Source organism: Phycodurus eques, unplaced genomic scaffold, assembly GCF_024500275.1.
Source record: "Phycodurus eques isolate BA_2022a unplaced genomic scaffold, UOR_Pequ_1.1 contig_359, whole genome shotgun sequence".
Classification (NCBI taxonomy): Eukaryota; Metazoa; Chordata; class Actinopteri; order Syngnathiformes; family Syngnathidae; genus Phycodurus; species Phycodurus eques.
In genome coordinates, this window is record NW_026904356.1 from 21,854 (window position 1) to 29,065 (window position 7,212).

A 7,212-nucleotide genomic window follows, 5' to 3' on the forward strand; every position below is an offset into this window, starting at 1 on the left:
CCTTCGGTGAATGTGTTGAGTGATCGTGAGCTTCGGGGATGGATCATTAACTGAATAAGAAAGCACTTGAATAACTATGTGAAAAAGAACTGAACGTGAATGAATGTTTTTGATGAACAGTTTTGAATGATTCAGTACACTCAAATGTTCATCACTATCAGTAACATAGTATCATGCTTAATTACCACACAACTACATCACTAAGAAATACACAGTCTTCTTTTGCGTTAACCAATGATCAGGGAAGAGCGCGAACGCAGTCCCCCACTACCAGAAATTATGCAGTCGAGATTCCCACATTTGGGGAATTCGCAGGGGTCAGCACAATCAGAGTGCAATGGCTGGGCCTCACCCTGGGAGAACCACCTTCTTGATCATGGAGTCTCCCCTGCCAGGTAAGTATGAGTTGGACTTGGCGCGAGCACGCAAGTCATTCACGCGCACGCTATGTCAAGCGACGGTGTCGTCATGAGCATGTGACCAACCATACATATAAATGGCAAGCCGGAACATACGCTTGATGAAACGCTACTGTGTGCTAATACATCAAAAAATATACTTCTTATTTGAGAATTTCAGTTTAAATTGAGACAGTAAATGGATACCCATAATGCACAGCGGCATCGAGACACGATAAAATAACTTGAAAGTGGGGTCATTCACACCCAGAAACATATAAACCACCCATTCGGGGTACAACCTGAACTGGTTGCCAGCCAATCGCAGGGCACATACAAACAAACAACCATTCGCACTCACATTAATAAGAAAATAATGCATTCGTCTAGTCGAATGTCACACACTGATAACACTTTCGGGTTTGATGTGCGTCTCAAAACGCTACTGTCACCTACTGTAACCTATTGTGCATGACAACCTTGGCTAATGCTCAAGCAGGCGAGTGGTCTGAACAGTGGTTGTCAAATGTCACCCGCATGTTCCAAATGTTGTAAAGCCGGCAGCCGTGAACCAATGGTTAAGATCGTCGCCTGTCACCGTGGGGGACCTAGGTTCAAAACCCCGACTGGACCATCCGCCAACATCCCCCGGACTCTCGGCTGTGGTGTCCTTGAGCAAGACACTGATACCCTGAAATGCTCCCCAGGCGCTCCAGCTGCCCCCTCCTCTCGTGTGTTCCACTAACATGTGTATGTGTTCACTGTGATGGGTTAAATGCAGAGAACGCATTTTCTGTGCATGCATGCATGCATGTTCATGAAAATAAAAGATGAAATTGAGACAGGAAATGGTTACATAATGCACAGCGGCATCGAGAGACGATCAAATAAGTTGAAAGTGAGGTCATTCACACCCAGAAACAAATAAACCACCCATTCGGGTTTAAGAAAGACCAATGATTTGATTAATTAAAGAAAATCGAATGTAAACATAATTGGAAGTAGTGCTTGACGAAATAACGCATTCGTCTCATCCATCCATCCATTTTCTGAGCCGCTTCTCCTCACTAGGGTCGCGGGCGTGCTGGAGCCTATTCCAGCTAACATCGGGCAGGAGGCGGGGTACACCCTGAACCGGTTGCCAGCCAATCGCAGGGCACAAACAAACAAACAACCATTCACACTCACATTCACACCTACGGGCAATTTAGAGTCGTCAATTAACCGAGCATGCATGTTTTTGGGATGTGGGAGAAAACCAGAGTGCCCGGAGAAAACCCACGCAGGCACGGGGAGAACATGCAAACTCCACACAGGCGGGGCCGGGGATTGAAACCCAGTCCTCAGAACTGTGAGGCAGACGCTCCAACCAGTCGTCCACCGTGCCGCCGACACACATACAATTGAATGTTTTTTTTACGCAGGTGAATAAAAGCCTTCCCCAGTCGTTCTCAACTGTTGTCACCCGCATGTTCCTAATGTTGCAAAGTCGCGACCGACTCGTACATGTACAGTATATTATATTTGTAAATGCCCTTTCAGATGAGTTTGCTGTTCCGCCAAAGTCATATTGCCTGCCAAGACGTCCACCAGCCAGACTGGGCTGCTCTGTATTTGTTTCCAGAGAGAACAAGGAAACAACATTTGTTGTCACTTTTCAACTGTGCTCCATGTGGGAACTTAATACGCCTGCGTACTGTACTGAAAATCAGAATAACAATGCACGTAAGTTTTTGATAGTTGTCTGCGACCCATTGAATCCCGAGAGCGACCAACCCCGAAATGAGATTCATTGGTTTTACACTACATTCTGCACACTTCATGTCATATGATTGTTGGGTGTGCACGGTTAACATTTCATTACTTTGACCAAGTTGTGGGGGTGCACCATTCCTGGAGGTACTGCAATACCAGGTCGATTCGTGGAGTGGACGGTACGAACCCCTATTCTATGTCACAATTCCAGAAATCAATTTAATATATGGTCCCCGGATATGGGACGTATCAGATATTAAACTGATAAGAACAGATCAGTTTTGAGCAATTTTATTGTTACTGCCAACAAAATATTACAACAGCTCTTGAAGTAGGGAGCACAGTTTTTTCTTTCACATCAACTAAACATTGAAATGAGGGCAAAATAAATTACAGAAGCCATCGAAAAGTTGTTTAAAATTCTACTCTGTAATAATTATCCAACCATCCATCCATTTTCTGAGCCACTTCTCCTCACTAGGGTCGCGGGAATGCTGGAGCCTATCCCAGCTATCGTCGGGCAGGAGGCGGGGTACACCCTGAACTGGTTGTCAGCCAATCGCAGGGCAATTTGTAACTTATTTCTGAATAATTGGTAAAGTCTTCAGTGCTCTCTGACATTATGTCCACTTGCACATTTTAATATGAATTCATGAACAATGAATAATCACAAAAAATAAATATTTTTAGCGTTTTATAATGAAGTCATTGTCCAATAGCAACACTTATTTAGCCTTTACGTAAGAAAGCTGAGATCTCCCAGGTGACCTGAGCATCACTTTGGAATACAAGCGATCAAGTTAGATAAAATGAACAAATTAAATGACAAAATTGCATTTTCGCCATCAACAACTGAAACAAAATGTTAATACATTTAATGTTAATACGGAGGATGTTAAGGAATTTAAATTGGATATCATATCACTTCACATCAACAGGTAAAGCTAATTGCAAAACACGGGGCCTACTCATGACCATACATTTCCTTAAGACTATGATACTTAAGTATTATAACCAAACTACATTTCTTTACAAATATGGAACTTTTTTTTCTTTTGTTGTGTGTTGTCAGTAATAATGGCTGACAATTAAGTATTTCACCAGTGGTTGGCTTCGCTTTCACTGTCATTTTTTTGCATTAATTCTTGGGCAGGGCATGCAAACTTTTTTTTGGATATACGTTGAAACGTTAAATGGCCAATATGCATGGCTTTTGATGTTTTTCTTCGATGATTAACACATCACACGACGAACTGGAACGTTGTGGAACCACATTCGTGGAAGGGTTGTAATTCGCCTCCTCTACGACGATGGCGCTAGAGTCCTACTTTTAGGACAGGAACAAAGTGTTTGTTGGTCACATCTTGTCAGAAGTGGGTCATATGCGTAGACTTTGCGAATGTAATTCACCAACTTGGCGTGCTTGGCCAGCCTCATAAATATCCCTTGTGTTGTTTCATGGAAGTGTCGGGCAGAAACAATGATAACACCCTTGTTGTTCCAATTTCTGTTGGACTGGAAAGCCAAGGAGAGGAAACAGACAGTTTTTGTCAGTCTAATCACACAAGAAGCAGAATTTCAACCCGCATACCCGTAGATATTGTAACCTGAACGGAGTTGCTTGGACGGCTCAGCCACTCCGAGAGACTTCGATTGTGTTGTTTTTCATTGCATCATAGTTTTCTGATGTTTATATGCATGCCAGTGCCTCTGACTTACTGACTCAATACTCATCTGAAATGTAGGAATCCAAGTCAAGAGCATGAGAATGAAGACAAAGTCTGTTGACAGAAAATGGGCCACTGAGACTTAATGTCCCATGCTTCCCCTGGGACATGGACAAAGTTTTGCCGGTTGTGGGAGTTGAAGCTCCTTCTGACTTGGGACTCTGCCAGATATTACCAGCACACCATCACAATCTGTAATTCTCTTTCAGGTCGAACTGACATCTTCCCCCAACATCAAAGCAAACACACCACCCAGTGGGAATCAGATTGCAGTTCCACCCCTCTTTTGACACCAGTGTCCAAGAAATGCGGCAGCAAGTCCGATGACATGACCACAAAGTTCATAATGGAACTGCGGCTTTAGGTTGTCCTGGTGTCAAGTGCTCATCTGGAAACCCTTATGTGTGAAGATGGTTTTCATTATTGACAGTCTGTGACGAGCACATTATTCCTATAAGTAAGCACGACTCGCGCTCAGATCGGGGTGGGGTGAGGAGGCGTTCGCCTTTATTACGCCCTTCCGGGTCACATTGTCACTCGCCATGTGAGCATTGAATTCCCCCAGCAGAGGCGCACTCACAAAAAGGAAAAAAGAATAACAGAATGGACACATTGTCTTTATACACTTGACACTGTCAGGAGTAGGATTTGAACCCACGCCTCCATAGAGACTGCAATCTGAATGCAGCGCGTTGGACCGCTTGTCTATCCTGACAGTAGTACATTGTCTTGTTTCGATGCAACAAAGGGTCCGGGTCTTTATTCACCCCGGGGGTCTGCTCATCCGGTGGGCGACCCGTTCGAGAGCATTGGAATGTAGTCAAAGTGCACGAGCCACCTTACCAAGCATTGGTGGTTGAGTGGTAGAATTCTCGCCTGCCACGCGGGACGCCCGGGTCCGATTCCCGGCCAATGCAGCTTGCCTGTATTGTGTATATTAAGCTCTATTTGAGGTAAATGAGTACAAACTCCTTCTGCTTGCAAAACACACATTTTCCCCTTCCGTTACTGGACTACCGAGGACAGGAACCAAGTGTTTGTTGGCCACATCTTGTCAGAAGTGGGTCATATGCGTCGACTTTGCGAACGTAATTCACCAACTTGGCGCGCATGGCAATGAATGTAGATTACGCGAGGGACCTCTTCTGAATTTTTCTTATACCCCAATGTGAACACTGGACATTACTGCAGTGCTGTCATAACACTGCCCAATACAGGCAGTGTAATCAATGTTACATTTCCTGAGAGTCTTTGATCATAGCAAAAAGGTGACTGTGTCGAAACCATCATATTTATGCTCCACACAAGTGTTAGCGCCAGATCTAGGGGAAGCTGAGCAGCAACAAGTGGCACACAGATAGTCTTCCCTTCCAAACTACAGGATACGTGAATCAGTCGGCCACAGTCTTTACTTCTGAAGCTGCGCATACCCCTCTGGTCCACAGCGACACTTACAGCACCATCTGCTAGTTTGGTATTGTATTAACGCATAACAATAAAAACATTGGTAAATCACCCAGAAAATTAAGGGGGTGTCTGTTTTAAATTAAACCTTTGATTAGGCATTTTCAATCCTACTACACTCTCCCCTGCTTTAAAAGAAGACTCTGGCATCTTGTACCAATGTCTCAAGTCAGGTTACAAAAACATCATATATCAAGGTCCTTGTAATCTTTTGTCCTAACACCTAACATGTCCAAACGGGTGGGGAGTAATCGTACATGTCAGGTTGTGCTGGGTAGTCGGGGATTGGGTACGGTACACAGGCAAACATCATGTTTTCCATGCTTGGTTAGATGGCTGTCCAAACTGGTTGTAGGTGAGAATTTCCCTCGGTTTCACTGTTCAGATTGATCTCCGTGCTGTTGTGATATCCTCATGTCCATTTGAATCTGACACAATATCACATTGTTAACCTGAAGTAGCCGTTTCCAAATCATTGTTTTCAACAGTCATAGTTTCATTGACATTGTCCCTTTCATAGGTCTCGTTCGGTATAACATCAGCTGGAACTGTGACAATAGGCGCTGGTCTTGGCACTGAATGAAGTGCGCCAGCTGGGATTGACATGTTTGGGTTTTGCACAGCAACTCGGGGTGATGTGCTTGGTTTTGGCAGTGATTGAGTAATTCGCCTTAAGGGTTTACATTCAGGGGCTGCAGCTCTGAGTTCATGGTCTGAGGTTGAGTTCTGTTTCATTGATTCACAGGTACACAAGACCAGTGATATGTGTATTCCTCTGTATTCTGTCCTGTTCAGTTTACATTTTGAGTCTGGTCTTTTTCCAGTGGTAATTGACTGGTAATAGAAGATTTCTGGACAAAACTCTGATATTTCAAGCTCCTGTTTCTGCTCAAACTTGGTAAACAGGTCAATTTCCAATGTTTTTAACAACTTAGTTGATGGACTTTTTTCAATAAGGTCTTAGTTTTCCAGGTCCTCCGAGTATCTCCCCAACACTTCGAGTGAGCCCCCTTGCTCGAAGTGTTGTGGAGATACTGGCCAAAATACAGTGTAACCGGCCTAGCGCTTAGCCGCAGCCTGATAGGGGGCAGCTGAGGCTCTTAGGAATGTGCCAGACGTCTGAAAAATCACACACACCAGATTTTGCCACTGTTGATTCAGGATCTGAATTCTCAGCCCCATCGCTCAAAGTCTTGGGGAGATACTGGCCAAAATGCAGTGTATTCGGCCTAGCGCTTAGCCAAAGCCTGTTAGGGGGCTGCTGAGTCACTTAGGACTGTGGCAGACGTCTGAAAATTAACAAGCACCAGCTGCTGGCACTGCTGATGCAGGATCTGAAGTTTCAGCCCCCTCGCTCGAAGCGTTGGGGATATAGCGGCCAAAATGCAGTGGAGAGTGGCAGTGGCGCTGTACTCGTTTGGCTGCCAGCTGGAATTGTGGGAAATGGAGTGGACGGCAGCGCCAGCATCGAAGGCAGCATCCAAATGCAGAACCCTCATTCCGACGTGTTCTCACCTGACTGCTCATTGACAATGATGATGATGAAAGCGTTGTCAAGCAATTCCACTCAATGAAACTATTTATTTCACAAAATGAAGTACACAGTACATTTTTAATGGTTCAAAAACAGGTTGGTTGTGACAGACAATTTAAATAACATTCTTGAGATGAAGGCAACCGGCAAAATACCATGAATAAAAAGAGGTTGAAAAAAAAAAGCGGTTTCACACCCAAAAAACAACAAGCCACGCCCGCCGCCGGGCGGCGCTCCGATGCAGAGGCAATTGGTTGATTCCTCATTTTAACGACCCCAAAATGCAGCGGAGTGCCCTGGACTTACCAGCCTGTAATGGAAGTGTACAAGATTT

The 7,212-nt window shown here is 44.6% G+C and overlaps 3 non-coding genes across 3 annotated transcripts; 1 reads left to right on the forward strand and 2 right to left on the reverse strand.

Moving 5' to 3' along the window:
* Nucleotides 1–239: 239 nt before the first annotated feature.
* Nucleotides 240–403, reverse strand: LOC133398831 (U1 spliceosomal RNA). Its single transcript, XR_009768084.1, has one exon. It is a non-coding gene; the product is annotated as a U1 spliceosomal RNA (small nuclear RNA).
* Nucleotides 404–2,275: 1,872 nt separating this feature from the next.
* On the reverse strand, nt 2,276–2,468 carry LOC133398832 (U2 spliceosomal RNA). Its single transcript, XR_009768085.1, has one exon. It is a non-coding gene; the product is annotated as a U2 spliceosomal RNA (small nuclear RNA).
* A 2,258-nt stretch (nt 2,469–4,726) lies between these two features.
* Nucleotides 4,727–4,797, forward strand: trnag-gcc (transfer RNA glycine (anticodon GCC)). Its single transcript has one exon. It is a non-coding gene; the product is annotated as a tRNA-Gly (tRNA).
* The last annotated feature ends 2,415 nt before the right edge of the window (nt 4,798–7,212 follow it).